The following is a 16,058-nucleotide window of genomic DNA, read 5'->3' as shown; positions in this document are numbered from 1 at the left end:
AAAGATTTAAAGAAACATTTACTGCTTTGATGTATTAAAACGTCATAATCACCCTAAACATGCAATTTTTGTCTGTAAAATATCGCTTTAAAGAAAATTAAAAATCATAGCATAACAAATAAGAATATTGTAAAACAAAACTTTTTAGGTATACTTACTTGCATTTAAAAAATTAGGTGATGGGTATGTATATTAGCCGATATTTGAAGTCATAGTTAATTAAGCTTTAAGTGTTTTAAAAACTCTTAAGTAATTTTTCAATTAGCATTACAACAAATTAACGAAATGTTAAAAAGTTATAATTTGTTATAGGCAAGATAATTAACATAATAGCAAAACATTAATTTAGTTTTTGCAGAATAAAAACTTTCACAAAAAAAAAAAGAACAATGCAAAATAAAACGACCATTGTACTCTAGCATATAGTATTAACACTTATAATTATTGCAGAATGACTGGTACTTTTTAAAATTTAATTATAAAAAAGCTGTCACATCTTTGTCAAAAGATTGATTAAGTCTAATGGACTACCTGTCTGAAATAATTAGGAGGACATAATACTCTTATAGATTTAAAAAAAAACTAGCATTTAACTATCTGTAAATGACATCTCTTCTACTAAAAAATATATTTGGATATGATTTCTCAGTAAAAAAGTAATATATTTTTCATTAGAAACATTACATTACCCTTCAATTTTACAATCAAAAATATAATATATTTGCAAGTTCAGCAAATCACGTTAAGCTGGGTGTTTCAACTTCAAATTTTTTTCATCTCGAACTCTCATGAGGTGGTTCATCTTGTCTTAACATGAAAAGAATTGATAAAGTTGTAAAATTTCTGAATAAGATGGAGCAAGGTGGGTAGTAAAACAAAAATTTTTTAAACTTAAACAGTTAAAAGAAAAAAATGAAAAGGGGAAGAAAAGGAATCAATACGTGCAGAACCGTCTCAAATTGCGCAAACGGTTAGGTAGGCCTGTAGTGAGCTTGGAAAAGCTGCATACTTTTTTAAAATTCCATCCCGATCAAAATGAAGTTATTGTTTGTACTGAGTCAATTTACTTTAGAGAGTCATACAAACCTGTAGTGTTGTACAATCTAGAACTTTTCAAAGTAAATGGCAATGCCAACAAGAAAAGCACTCCTAAATTTATGTGCTTTTGTTGCAGAAGAATATGAATGCTCTCAGTTACTGTGTTCATTACCAACAAACGCTGATGCAGCATTAATTGTAGGGGCTTCTTCTCCTAACATACAGAAAGTAGAAAATGAAGATATTTTTGAAGGGCATTACTAAGCCACATTAATTGGTGAAGGATCATCAGACACATGGTATATTGCTACTTTTGAAGGTAAAAATGACGATGAGACTTAAAACATCTACCACCTAATGAGAGTTCAAGATGGAAATAATTTTAAGTAAAAACTACCACCTGAACGTGATTTGCTAAACTTGCAAATAGATTCTATTCTTGATGGTAAATATGAAAGGAAATGTAATGTTTCTAATGAAAAATATATTACTTTTTTACTGAGAAATCATATCAAAATAGATTTTTAGTAGAAGAGATATCTTTTACAGGAAGTTAAATGATAGTTTTTTTTTTATCTTTAAAAGTATTACGCTCACCTTATTATTTCAGACATCTAGTCCATTAGACTTAAATAATCTTGTGACAAAGATGTGACACCTTTTTTTTAATAAAATTTATATAAGTACCAGTCAGTTTGCAATAACTATAAGTGTTAATACTAAATGATACAGAACAATGGTCGTTTTATTTTGCAGTGTTCTTTGTTTGTTTTTATTTTTCAATATTTAATTTCATGTTCAATGCCATACAACATTATTTTGCCTATAATAAATCATAACTTCTAATTATTTCGTTAATTTTTTGTAATGATAATTGAATAGTTGTTTAAGGGTTTTTTTAAAGACTTAAAGCTAAATGTACTATGCCATCAAATATCGGGTAACATACAAACCACATCACCTAAATTTCTAAAGTTAAATAAGTATACCTAAAAAAATAGTTTTACATTAAGTGTTTTTAATTAAATTTAATAACAAGCTATGCTTTTTAATTTTCAAAAAAGCACTAATTTACAGACACAAATTGCATATTTAGGGTGATTATGACGTCATAATACATTAAAAGCATTTAAAATGTCTTTGAATCTATGTCAATAAATATAAGCTTTTATTTAAGATATAAATCATAGGTCTAGGATAGGGGTGGGCAACGTTCGACCCGCGGGACGGATCCGGCCCGCAGAGTGAAAATGACCGACCCCCGACCATTTTTAAAATTTTAATAAGATCTGGCCCGCAAATGAAAATGACCCGCCCGCGAGCGAAGTGACAGGCCCGCAAAGGGTCGATATAATAAAATATTTATAAATTTTTGTATCATTTTTTTACAAAACAAAACTGATAGAATTTTACTTTAAGAACATGCTAAAAAATGACTTTATAATTTAATGTGTACTAATAAATACACCATTTTGTCCTAATATCTTGTGTTGGTCTTATAGTAACTTAGTTGGAATATCTTTTTGTCACCATACCTTTTTTGCCTAAATTTTCAAACTCCAGGTTTCTAAGTAAATTGGCAACCCTGTATAGTTTTATTTCTTAGTCTAACTTAGTAAATTTTTAAAAAACAATTGGAAATATCATGAGGTGATACTTAATAATAGACAAAATAGATTTTTACAAACCATTTATGATCACAAATAACATATATTTCAGGTTATAAAATGTCGAGAGGGATTCCGATTGTCTATGATCTATGTAATTTTTAAATAACAAAATATATGAATGAAAATATGTAATTTACTTGAAAGTAGAAGTCACAAGCAATAAGTTTTTTTAATATTTTACATAAACAAAACAAAAATTTTTGTTTAAGTTTTACCTTAGGGTCAAATATTTAATAGCAAGCTAAAATTAGTAAAATAGCAAGATAAAAAGTAAAAAAATTATAACTGCTGAAAATTTTAAAATCGCCCCCTTTTCGCCCCCTTACTAGTTATCGCCCACACTTTCGCCCCCTTACTAATTATCGCCCCCCGACTTACTAAAATCGCCCACTTTGGAAAACCCTGTCCTAGATTGTTTTAAGTATAAAGAAACTACTATAAAGGTCCTGTGAAATAAATAAAATTAAAGTTATATGTTTGTATAACTTTATTTAAACTACAGGTTCATTAATAATGTCAAAGGCCTTAATGCTTAGTAATATTTTTTGTCATCAACCTCAAATTTCTTAGAAACTGCATATTTTTATTTTCTCAGATAAAAAACAAATACAAGTTTTTTAGTTGATTATAAAATGTATAAATAAGGTTTTTATGTAAGGTTATTTTGTTTTTATTTGTGTTTTTGCCTATCAATGTTTTTCTGCAAATACCAAAATACCAAAATTAGATTTTTCCTAGTTTACACAAATCATTATAAGATACCACAATTATAAGTCTTTAAGATACCACAAAAATTTTTTTTTCTGAGCCTTTGCTCCTAAACTTGGCTCAAAGAAAGCAAATCGCCATTTAATTTTTCTTTAATAACTTGACCTTATTCAATAAACTTAAATATTTTTTTCGAGATTTTTCTCAGATAAAATTTGTATGTTTTTTAACTATTTAATATTGTGATAAGGTTAGTTTTCTAAGTGTTTTTATGTTTTATTTCTAATATAAAATGCCGTAGTTAGAAATTCCCTTGTATGCTGAAAGGCTATTTAATTAGTTTAAAGTTAACAAGTAGAACTCTAAAATGGTTTTTTCAGTCTTGAACTAGATTTTAAAAACTAGGTATATTAAAACATTTAATCACAGGCTCCTAAACATAGTTGTTTTTTGATTTTAGACTTTTCTAAACTTATATCTGATTTTTAATAGTTCATAATAGTTTTTTTTTTATGAACTTACTTAACTGCTGAAAACACTGTTAAAATAAAACTTTTTTTTTACAATCTAAATAAAAATTAGTAAAACTTAAAATTTATTTTCTAATTACCAGAAATTGAGATATTTTGTATTATGAGAATTGACATTTAAAGTTTTAACTTCAAATCATAATTAATACTAGAACTCATAATTACAATATTATTGCTAACTAAGAATGTGTAAACAAAACCTAAATAAATAATTAAGTCTATAGATAAGTTTAATATCTTAAAGATAAAATCTAGAAACTAATGGAAAATATAAAAAAGTATAAAATTTTTATAATCTATACTTATGAGAGTTAAAAATAACAATATCAATTTTTTTTAGTGTTTTTTAAAAGTTGTATTTTATACGTTGAAGTTTACTATTTAACAAATTATGATTACAGGTTGAATACTAATTTTGAATCAATTTCTAAATTAGTTTAAATATTAAAGAAATATTATTATAAAACACAGGGATTCAAGACCCTCAAGCCACTCAGGTTAGTATGAATTTTTTTTCAGTGAAATTTTAAATCTTAGACTTGTGATAAGTGTTTATGCTAAGCTAAGGTAATCTTGGATATTTATCCTAAATCTCAGCCACGTTTTTATGACTTTAAATCCTCTTACCATTATACTATTACTTTTGAATATTCACTAACTATGTTCATTAACAGTTTTTATTAATTTTAGATTTTGAAAATTGTTCCCATTTTCATTAGTTCCTACACTGATTTAATCTATTTTTTGGTCATTCATGATTTTATTCTTCAAAAGTCCTGTAGGTAACCTTTTGGTTTTATTATGCAATTTTTTATATGACTTCTACAAACTATAAACTTCTAAACTATGAATAAGAAAAGTGTTTAAATCTTATTAAAACACAAGTAAGTATTAAATTAATTGATTTTGCTCAGTGGCAGGTCTTTGCCTATACAGCAGGGTTTCCCAAAGTATGCCATGGGCAGTAATGGGGCCACAGGGGATCCATTAGGTATAATTTAAAACTTACACTAGATATTCTGGAGTTGATGATTTAGAGCAGTGGTCGGCACGGTGTACACTGGTGCACACTAGTGTACATGAAATTTCTTTTAGGGTACACGAGAATTTTTGGGTGCATGAAACTTGTTTTGGGGTACATGAATTTTTTTTTCGCGCAGAAACTAAATCAAAGTTTTTTTTTTTAAATCTTTCTACATTTAAGACATATTCAACCTTGACATCTAATTGACCATTTTTTTGTTAAAAAAACGACCATTTTTGTACTCTCCTAGTTCTGTTCTGTTACATTATGTAAAAATTCTTTTACCCTTAGCCACCCAAAGAAAAACTTAAGTGAGCAAATCTCATAGATTCTTAAAACAAAATAAAACGATTAGTATTCTATTAATGTTTAATTTTATTGACTCTTATTTTTTAAAAGCGTTTTGCTACATTAAAAATCACTATATTAATCAGCTTAATCAACTGATATTTGACAAAAAATTAGTTAGACCGGAACAATTCAATTATGTTTTACTTATAATAAATTAAAGTATAGTAAAGGTCAATAACATCAGGGCTGTCAGATACTTAGCCCTCTAATAATAATTAAGTCTACTTTTAAATAATGAATGTATTAAACTAATTTAGTTAGTATTTTAGACCTGGGTGATACAAGTAAAATATTGTTGTAAAAATTAGATCATCGATACTAAAAAATTATTTAAATGGACAGGGTAAAATGGTAAAATTAAAGTTAGCGTGTAAAAATTAACTAGGTGCTACCGAATTCTTAGTAAAAAAAAACGATTAAAAGTGTTTACATGTTCTTAAACACTAGCGGCGCTAAAGAATGCAAATTGGGGTGCACAAGTTTGAAATTTTGTGATTTAGGGTTCACGGATTCGAAGTAGCGTGCCTACCACTGATTTAGAGCAAAACAAAAACGCTTGTTTTTTTAAATTAATCTCTTTGGAGAGGGCAATAGCTTTTTTAATTTCTTTAAAGGGGGCCTTTTGAAAATATTTTTTAGAAATCTAGCTTTAAAAAGTCAGATAATGAAACAATATACATTTTCCAGTAAACTAAACTCAACATATGTTTTTTACCAATTTTTCTAAATTTTCGATAAAAAATGAAATAATTTTATAAAACCAGACTATATTTTTGTTATGAAACTTGCAATAGAATTTGTAGTTTTATCTTAGTTGATGTTTGTTTAATCTTTGTCATTTAAAACTTGATGTTTTTTTTATTAATCAAATAAACCTTAATTGTCAAAATGTTTAAGTTGTTAAAGTATTGAAATTGTAGTTTAAAGTTTTAACCGAATTTATAATTTAAAATAATTAAGTATTGATTTGATAAAGATAACTACTTTTACTATAAAATATTTTTTATTAATTTTATAGTTTTAAATTTAAGCTAAATGTAATCAAAATGATTTAAATTTCCACATTAGAATATTTAATTTAAAGTGCACTTTAAACATGAAATTTCCTTAGATTAATTATCTTATATAATACATTGTTACAACTACCATTGTTACAACAACCAGGCTTGGTAAAAAGCAGTGTCATACTCACTCAAGCGTAAATATATTAATATTAAACGAAAAATGAAGAAAAAAGTAAAAACGAATAAAATTTGGGTAGGAATTATGCGCGGGTTGGAATCGTATGTATACCATTAGATACAATATATTCAAATGCTGTTTAACAGTTTTTTCAAAGAATAAAACTATCGGTGTAACATTATAACATTATAAGAACGATTATAGAATAACTAAGTATAATTATAAACATATTTTTTTATCAATTGTAATTAAATATTAAACTTTGATCGGAAAAATTTTACGATTAAAACTGTATTTTATAATAAGCATTTTATTAAACTAGTTGTAGGTATGAAAACTAAAGGTATCTCTGATAGTGATTTCAAAGCTTTTTTTAATGAATAAATTTAAATTCACGGAACCTAAACAACTAAACGGGTTTTAATAAGTTTTGAACTATTCTTTTAAATAGATCATTAACCGTATTTTAAAGAAGTATAAAAAAAAAGTAAAACTGTTTCTTTAAGTAGTTATAAAATGACCGTAAATTTAACTTTATAGCTTCAATATGTAAGTTTAAAGAATATAAAGTGTATAGAAAATGTTAATTTTAACTGAACGTTTATAAAGAAAAGAAACCTATAAAGAAAAAAAAGTACAACTTAACTAATAAGTTGTTATTTACTTAAAATTAAGACTTTGTCTAAGCTTAAAAATTTGAATACTGAAGTCATTTAGACTGTTTTTAGACTAATTAAAGAACTTTCTAATTTTAGCTACTGCTAGACTTTTTGAGTAAACAAATGTTAAAAAGATTTTGTTGATAAGAATAAAGAAACTAAAAAAGTATGCAACATAACATAAAGTTTCCTCTGATAAAGGCTAGATAGAACTTATTTATTTCTGCTCAGGCTTGTTTGAACTTTTTTTCAAACATTTTAAAAAACTAAGGTTGAACTTTGGTTTTAATGTTTTGGAGGTTTTAATATTTTGTCATTTAATACATTTATTTTCATTACTTTTTTCTTATAAATTTGGTTTTCAATAGTAGAAATAGCCACAGGGTATACACAAAACCTAGAATTAGACAACTTAGGCAAAAAAACTGGAATTTGAGAAAATTTGAAAAAAATAAACCTGGAATTTTTAATAAAAACCAATAAATTACCTGGACAATCACGGAATTTTTAACAGGTTTTACATAATTAGTAATAAAATGTTGTCTTATACAAAAATATAAAGTATAGACAAAAGTTTTTATCAACACCATATTTTTAACAAAAATAACACATTTAAATAGCCTAATAGTATCTTTTTAATGTAGTTATACTAATTTACACATTTTTTAACTTTAAACTAAACTTTAAATTAGAAAGTAACGCAAAAAGTTTAAAGAAATACCTGTAGGAATTTTTTAGTAGTCAGTCGCCAACCTATAAACATTGTCTCTTATTAAGATTAATTAACAGTTAACTAGTTCAGTTTTCAGCTTCTACCGCTTTTTTCTTTAATAACTTTAAGCTGACTAAAGCTAGTTTTATACAACTCATTCCACTTTTAAATGAAAAGTATATTTAAAAGATCAGTCTGAGCTGGTAACAAGCTAATTTACCATTTTTTTATAATTTCTTTTTTTTTGATTTCACTTAACTTATACCCTTATCCCTAAGCAACCTTACCAAAAATATTAAAAACTAATCAAGAATTAAAGTTTTAAAAGTTCAAATTAAAATTAAGATGAAAAAAAAAATCTTTTTTTATCAGTCTGTTCTTTAAGTATGCTATCCCTTTTAAATCACTTGGGCAGAATTTTTTGATTTAAAGATAGTAATTCAAAGGTCATTAAATTAACAGATGCATGGATGCTACATAGTCAGAATTTTTTTTATTGATATTAACCAAAAAAACCATTTAGCATATCATTCACTGACTTCCAAAATACTAAATTATATGTTTACATGGGTAACTTTGCCATTAATCAGGTTTTTTTTCTTCAGTTTAAATTATCAAGAACATTTTACTGAACTGGTAGTAACCATCTTGGTATTTATGACCATGTATTATTCTGATTCATGCTAGTTAATGAAACTGCAAAAAAAAATTTTGAAATATAGACGTTTTATAAAATTGTTTGTATCTTAATTGGTCCATTAATCATTTCTAAATTTGTAGTTATTTTCTGTTTATTTTTAGTTAAAATTAAACTTATTTTATATCATAAACACCTAGATTATATGTTGACGTCATATTCCCTAAAAACATAGCAAAATATAGGGTATTAGGAGTGACTATATTTTTAATTTTAACAATTTCAATTACTGGTTATAAAAAATATATATAAATAAAGTAAATTTATTGGTTTAATGTGTCAAAGTCTTTTTTAGGCTAGTTTAAACCTTTTTGATGGTGTTTTCTTGACTTAAAGTTTAATTTTAAATTTCTGTATGTTTTGGTTCTATGATATTTAATAAAGCTTAGTTTTATATATATATATATAGAGGGTTGCCACACACTCAGGAGAACTCAGGGAATTTTTAAGTTATATAAAATTCAGGGAGACTCAAGGAGACTTAAGGAAACTCAGGCAATTTTGATTTTTTTTTAACTCAGGGCAGTTGATTTTATCTAAAAATTTCAGGGAAGTTTTAAAGTTTTATTAAAATTCTCAGGAATTTTTTTTTCTTGTTCTAGAATGAGATTTTGTAATTCCAGTTTCAATATTTTGTTCAAAAAAGTTAGTTTTTTTATTTTTAGGTGCTTGTTTAGAAATTTTTGAGTATTGCGGCTAGTTCTTAAATATTATTAAATTAATGTTGTAATTTTTTTTTAATGATAAAATTTTCAAGGATTTTAAAAAGACTCAGTTAAACTCCGGGAAGTTTCTCGTCATTTAAAGAAGATTTTTTGACTCAAAGAGTTAGAACCCTGTATATAAAAGTAAATGCTAAACAGAGGGTGACAATTTTACCTGGAAACCTGTAGAACCATTATATTTCATAGATTTCCAACAAACCCTTAAATTTTCTTATATAAAGAAAAAATAGGTCGCATAGAAAATAATTGATGCATAATATCTTAACTTTTGTTAAAAATATTTTTGAACCAACTAAGCCATCAACAACAGTTATATACTTCTGTATATATTCTCATAACATTTTAGTAATTAAAAATGCTACAATATCATAAACTAGGAAGTCAAAAGTTTTGTAAACTATTTTATAACTAAATTGTATGAATACAATAATTCTCTTTTTATAGTGTAAAACCAGAGCTAGAAACAAAAAATTTGTTTTTCATTTAAATAGAGTTTTATTTAAAAAAAATACTTGTTTGAATGCCTAATGTACCATGGTTGTCACTTTACCTGAAAACTTGGAATTTTACATCTTAAGCAAAAAAAAACCTGGAACTTAAGAAATTTTTAAAATAAAGTGTAACTTTGAACAAAAATCACTAAAAAACCTGGGATATGAATCCAATGATCAGTATAGTAAAATTTCAATTTGACTCAAAAAATCTATTTCATAAAAATATAACATTTTTGTTATCTTCATTAATTTTTAAATTTAAAAAAATATTGAATTAGCTTTATGGTATCTTTTTAATTTTTTTTATACTATTTAACACTGTTTCTTACCTTAAGCTTAACCTTTAGTAAAGATAGACCAAAAATGTGTACTTTCAAAAACCTGGAAGAAATTTGGAAACCTGGAAAAATTTTTGAAAATACGAGTGGCAGCCCTGTAAATGTTATAACACGCATTTTATAAAATAAATATATCAATTAAGTTGATGATATCTAGATTTCCTTGCCACTCTTTGATTCAAAAAACTGATCTGAGTTAGTTTAAAATTGTTCTGAGTCATCATGAGCATTTAAAATACCTTTAATATTTTTTTTCTAATAAAAATTGTGCTCTTTAACAAAGTTGGTTAGAAAATAATACATAAAGCAACTAAAGAAACTAGATATCATTTATAATCTAAAAAAACACTTCTGAAAGTTTTTAAAAAGATTAAAACAACCCTGAGTTTTTTTATAAAAAATCAAAGCTAACTTAAATCAGCCTGAGTTAAAAATAAGTAAAATATTCTTTAGAAATATCTAGAAACGCCTCTGGTTAGTATGTACATATAATCAAAATCTTTTTTTCTCGCACCAGACTTATATAAATTAATAACAATGGATAAGTTTTGGAAAGACAAGCACATGTTCCAATGTGGCCCCTTGGATCAATCTATGTCAGAACCTCTGTTTTTACCACCAGAAACTGTATACATTAATTATCCCCGATTTCCTTACCGCTTAAGAATTGTACAACCACCCAGACCTACAATGCCTCTAATAAAACAACCTGTTCAGTCAAACAACAGTTATCCGGACATTTACCAGAAAAACTTTCCTATAAGTCAAAATGCTTCTTTCAGGCAGGTTAATACACACCCTCTCACAAAACAACCAGTTCAGGTTATCAACAGTAGTAAACCACCTGCTAGGTGCAGTAAAAGTGATTCCCAGCTTGATCACAAGAAAAAATGCTACCCATTTAACTGTGGCGGTTTGAGACAAGTTGAAACGAAACCTCTATTCATACCAGTCGTTAAAAGAATGAGTTATCCTACATTTCCGTTTCCTTTGAAGATTAAAAAAGTTGATGAAAATCCACAAATAATACAGAAAAGTCCTGATAGTAAGGTTAATAAGAAAAAAGAAAATTCAAGTTTTAAACTGATTAATAATATTAATAATAAAGAAAAACTAACACAAAAAACTCCCATTAATAAATTCACTGAAGTGAAATAGATAAACATTTTATCTTTTCCATTGAAGGTTGAAGATGCTGATAATAATTTGAAATTACAGACAAAACTGAAAAGTCGTAGTACGAAGGTTGATATAAATAATGGAAGTAATAATGAAAACTGTAAATTAGATATCCTAGAACAAGCTTTCGAAATAGCTGGAATTGACTTGAATGACTTCAAATAAGACTTAATAAGAATATGTCTAAATAACTTAAAACTAAAAAGATTTAATCTAAATACTATAAATATAAGTAAAGTTCGATAATTCTTCGAAAAAATAATAGAGAAAAATGAATAAATATTTTTTTTGATAACTATTTGGGGTAAATTTTCTATACATTTTCGTTTTTTTTTATTTATAGTACTAATTATTTTGATTTTCTTACACTTCTCCTTAACACACAATAATTTTTTTTTTTTACAATTTTTTTTTTGTATGTACAAAGTTATCGCCTTTTATATCAAACAAATAAGTTTAAACTTTATGATAAATTTTTACAACTTTAACTTGGTTTTGTTTATTATTATTTTTGAATATAAGTGTTTTTTTTTGTTTTTTTTTTCTTGTGTGTCCTGTTTAAGCGGTTTGGGTTTTGATGCCTAGATCCAACATTACACAATAAACAATAAAATAGTTTAATAGCAAGATAACGATGAAATATTCATCATTTTCATTTAAAGTTCTGTTGTTTTTATTGATTTTTTGTGTTGTCTTGTATCTTTTAAAATTGTAAAGTATTTATTTGTGCAATCATATAAAAACAATTTTGAGTAATAAACTTTTTACTTGCACGAATTGTTTCATTTATTAGTTTTAAATTAATTGTAGTTCAAGTTAGTAATTAAAAATTTAAACATGAATTCGCTACTTAATATATTTTGTTTTACTTTTCAGTAATTCTCTTCGTAAATAACAAAATATTTCAATCTGTTAATCCAGTTACTATCTTTAAAAATAAATTAGTTTTTGATACATGTATCTGAAAGTTTAAGTATTTGCGGCTAATATTGCTTTTAAAATAATTTATTCAAGTATTTTTCAGCAGTAAATATGTTTCAAAACTTACTATTCCAAATTATTTTTTATTATATTATAGTGCAAGGGCGTAGCGTATGAAGGGACACTGGCGCATTTGTAATCCTATAAAAATTTATAATCTTTTTTTTTTTTATTTTTCTGCTTAATTATTTTTTTCACCTATGTTAATCTAGTATTAGAAAAAATTAACGAAATTTTGGATATCAATTACCAAACATATTGATTTGGTGCGTAAGCACAACTGTGTACCGGCTTATATGAAAACTTCAATAAAAAAAATTAACTTTATAAACTTCATAAGAATTAAGAACTCAAAAAGCACGCAACTAATGTGGAGCACCGAAGTAGTAAAACAGTTATGATAAAATTTTACATTAAGGAAAAGGCTTACATTTTGTAAACAAACCATAAAGCTAAACATGTCTTATAGTAATAATGATTCAAGAATAAACAAATTGTAGTATAAGTAGTAATAAATAACTGCTTATAAAGTAAAATAAATTAATAATAATTAAATTGTATTAAAAACTTAACTTTATAAAACAAATAATTATAAACAAAAAGGTATGATAAATAAAATAAATCAAGCAATAAATAATCAGTTCATACTGTGATTTGATTACAGTGTTATTCTCACTATACAAAAAGTTTTTTTTAAATTTCAGTAAACTTAAAATTTATAGTAAAGTAAGTTTCATTTTTTATTAAGATAATTAACAAATGAAAGGCAGATATTTATCACCCAAAGAGTTTGAAAATTTGTCAATTTTTTCAGCAAGTTATTTAAACATTTTACATCATTAGTGAATTTAAAGCAACTTGTAAAATTAGATCTTATACAATTAAATTTTAATCTAAAAGACGTAGTTAAATAACTTTAGATTTATTTGGTTTTTAATTATATCTTAAATGGCATTTTTCTAAAAATTTCAATAAACTTAAAATTTATAGTAAAACAAGTTTCTTTTTTTATTAAGATAATAATAAACAAATCAAAGGCTGTTATTTATCAGCCAAAGAGTTTGAAAATTTGTCAAATTTTGTATCAAGTTTAAAGTTGTTTCAAAATTTACATTATTAGTGAATTTAAGGCAACTTGTAAAAGTAGGTATTTTACAGTTAATTTCTAGGCTAACAGACGTAATTGATTAATTTTAAATTTATTTAGCTTTTAATTGTATTTTAAATGGGTTTTCTAAAAATCTTCTTTCTACCTACTGCCTATAACATTTAAAATATAATATTCCTTAAAGATCTTAGATAAACTAAATTAAGATAAGGGGAAAGTTATATTTCTTGTAAATTTTTAAAAAAATTGAAAAAGTTGACCTTTAAAAACTTATCTTTTAGATAATTTGTTTTGTTTTAGAAACTTTTAGCAAACTTTTTTCATATAGTCAGCGTTTTAAAAAGTTTTTGAAAACTTTAGTATGACTCAGTAGAGATCAGGATTACTCAGAATATTTTGATTTTTTTAACATCAGGCTGACTCAGGATAGTTTTTTTTAATTTAGGATAGTTTTAATGTTTTTGAAAGCTTTCGTAAAAGTTTTTTTTATAGATTATGAAGGGGGTCTAGATAATTTAGTTGCATTTTTGTTGTTTTCTAACTAATTTTGTTAAAAAGCCAGATTATAATAGTTAAAAAATAAATCTTTGAAGAAATTTAAAATGCTTATGATGACGATAGACATTTTAAACTAATTCAGGACAGTTATTTTAACCTAAAGAGTAGCTAGACAATCCTGATATCTTCAAAATTAATTGTTTTAATTTTATTTTGTAAAATGTGTCTCGTAATTAAAATAAAAACAGTAAAATTTTGGTTTGAATAATCATTAAATTATTAATAAAATAAACATACAAAGTAATATTGTATGGAACGTTGCAAATCTAAAAAAATGTCAGAAAGAAAATTATCTGAAGTTGAAAAGCATAAATTGAAAAATAGCAGACTAACACCATATATTGCTATTACTCAAGACTGCAGTTGAAATTGTATGAAATATTTCAGACTATTTCATTTGTGAAGATTAATTTTTTCTGTTTTTTATTGTAATATAGATAAAAATGTATAAGTTAAAATAGGAGTAGGGAGTACTTGGGTGATGTTTGCTGGTGAGTCCATATGATTTGTATTTGTTTTTGCTTTATTAAGAATAATCAAAAAAAAATAAATTGTTGCAAAAAAAAGTATGCCGCCCAAAAAACTAACTTCAACCCCGAAATTCAAATACTTTCGATTTTTGGACTAAAACAGTAATATAATTATTTATACATGACATAGACCTATGATTTATATCTTAAACAAAAGTTTATATTTATTGATAAAGATTTAAAGACACATTTACTGCTTTGATGTATTAAAACGTCATAATCACCCTAAACATGCAATTTTTGTCTGTAAAATATCGCTTTAAAGAAAATTAAAAATCATAGCATAACAAATAAGAATATTGTAAAACAAAACTTTTTAGGTATACTTACTTGCATTTAAAAAATTAGGTGATGGGTATGTATATTAGCCGATATTTGAAGTCATAGTTAATTAAGCTTTAAGTGTTTTAAAAACTCTTAAGTAATTATTCAATTAGCATTACAACAAATTAACGAAATGTTAAAAAGTTATAATTTGTTATAGGCAAGATAATTAACATATTAGCAAAACATTAATTTAGTTTTTGCAGAATAAAAACTTTCACAAAAAAAAAAAAGAACAATGCAAAATAAAACGACCATTGTACTCTAGCATATAGTATTAACACTTATAATTATTGCAGAATGACTGGTACTTTTTAAAATTTAATTATAAAAAAGCTGTCACATCTTTGTCAAAAGATTGATTAAGTCTAATGGACTACCTGTCTGAAATAATTAGGAGGACATAATACTCTTATAGATTTAAAAAAAAACTAGCATTTAACTATCTGTAAAATGACATCTCTTCTACTAAAAAATATATTTGGATATGATTTCTCAGTAAAAAAGTAATATATTTTTCATTAGAAACATTACATTACCCTTCAATTTTACAATCAAAAATATAATATATTTGCAAGTTCAGCAAATCACGTTAAGCTGGGTGTTTCAACTTCAAATTTTTTTCATCTCGAACTCTCATGAGGTGGTCCATCTTGTCTTAACATGAAAAGAATTGATAAAGTTGTAAAATTTCTGAATAAGATGGAGCAAGGTGGGTAGTAAAACAAAAAATTTTCAAACTTAAACAGTTAAAAGATAAAAATGAAAAGGGGAAGAAAAGGAATCAATACGTGCAGAACCGTCTCAAATTGCGCAAACGGTTAGGTAGGCCTGTAGTGAGCTTGGAAAAGCTGCATACTTTTTTAAAATTCCATCCCGATCAAAATGAAGTTATTGTTTGTACTGAGTGAATTTACTTTAGAGAGTCATACAAATCTGTAGTGTTGTACAATCTAGAACTTTTCAAAATAAAAGGCAATGCCAACAAGAAAAAACTCCTAAATTTATGTGTTCTTGTTGCAGAAGAATATGATTGCTCTCAGTTACTGTGTTTATTACCAACAAACGCTGATGCAGCATTAATTGTAGGGGCTTCTTCTCGTAATATACAGAAAGTAGAAAATGAAGATATTTTTGAAGGGCATTACTAAGCCACATTAATTGGTGAAGGATCATCAGACACATGGTAAATTATACTTTTGAAGGTAAAAATGACGATGAGACTTAAAACATGTACCTGCTAATGAGAG

Source organism: Thalia democratica, chromosome 4 (assembly GCF_965202585.1).
Source record: "Thalia democratica chromosome 4, ktThaDemo2.hap1.1, whole genome shotgun sequence".
NCBI classification, from domain to species: domain Eukaryota; kingdom Metazoa; phylum Chordata; class Thaliacea; order Salpida; family Salpidae; genus Thalia; species Thalia democratica.
Note: the sequence above shows the minus strand (reverse complement) of the source record.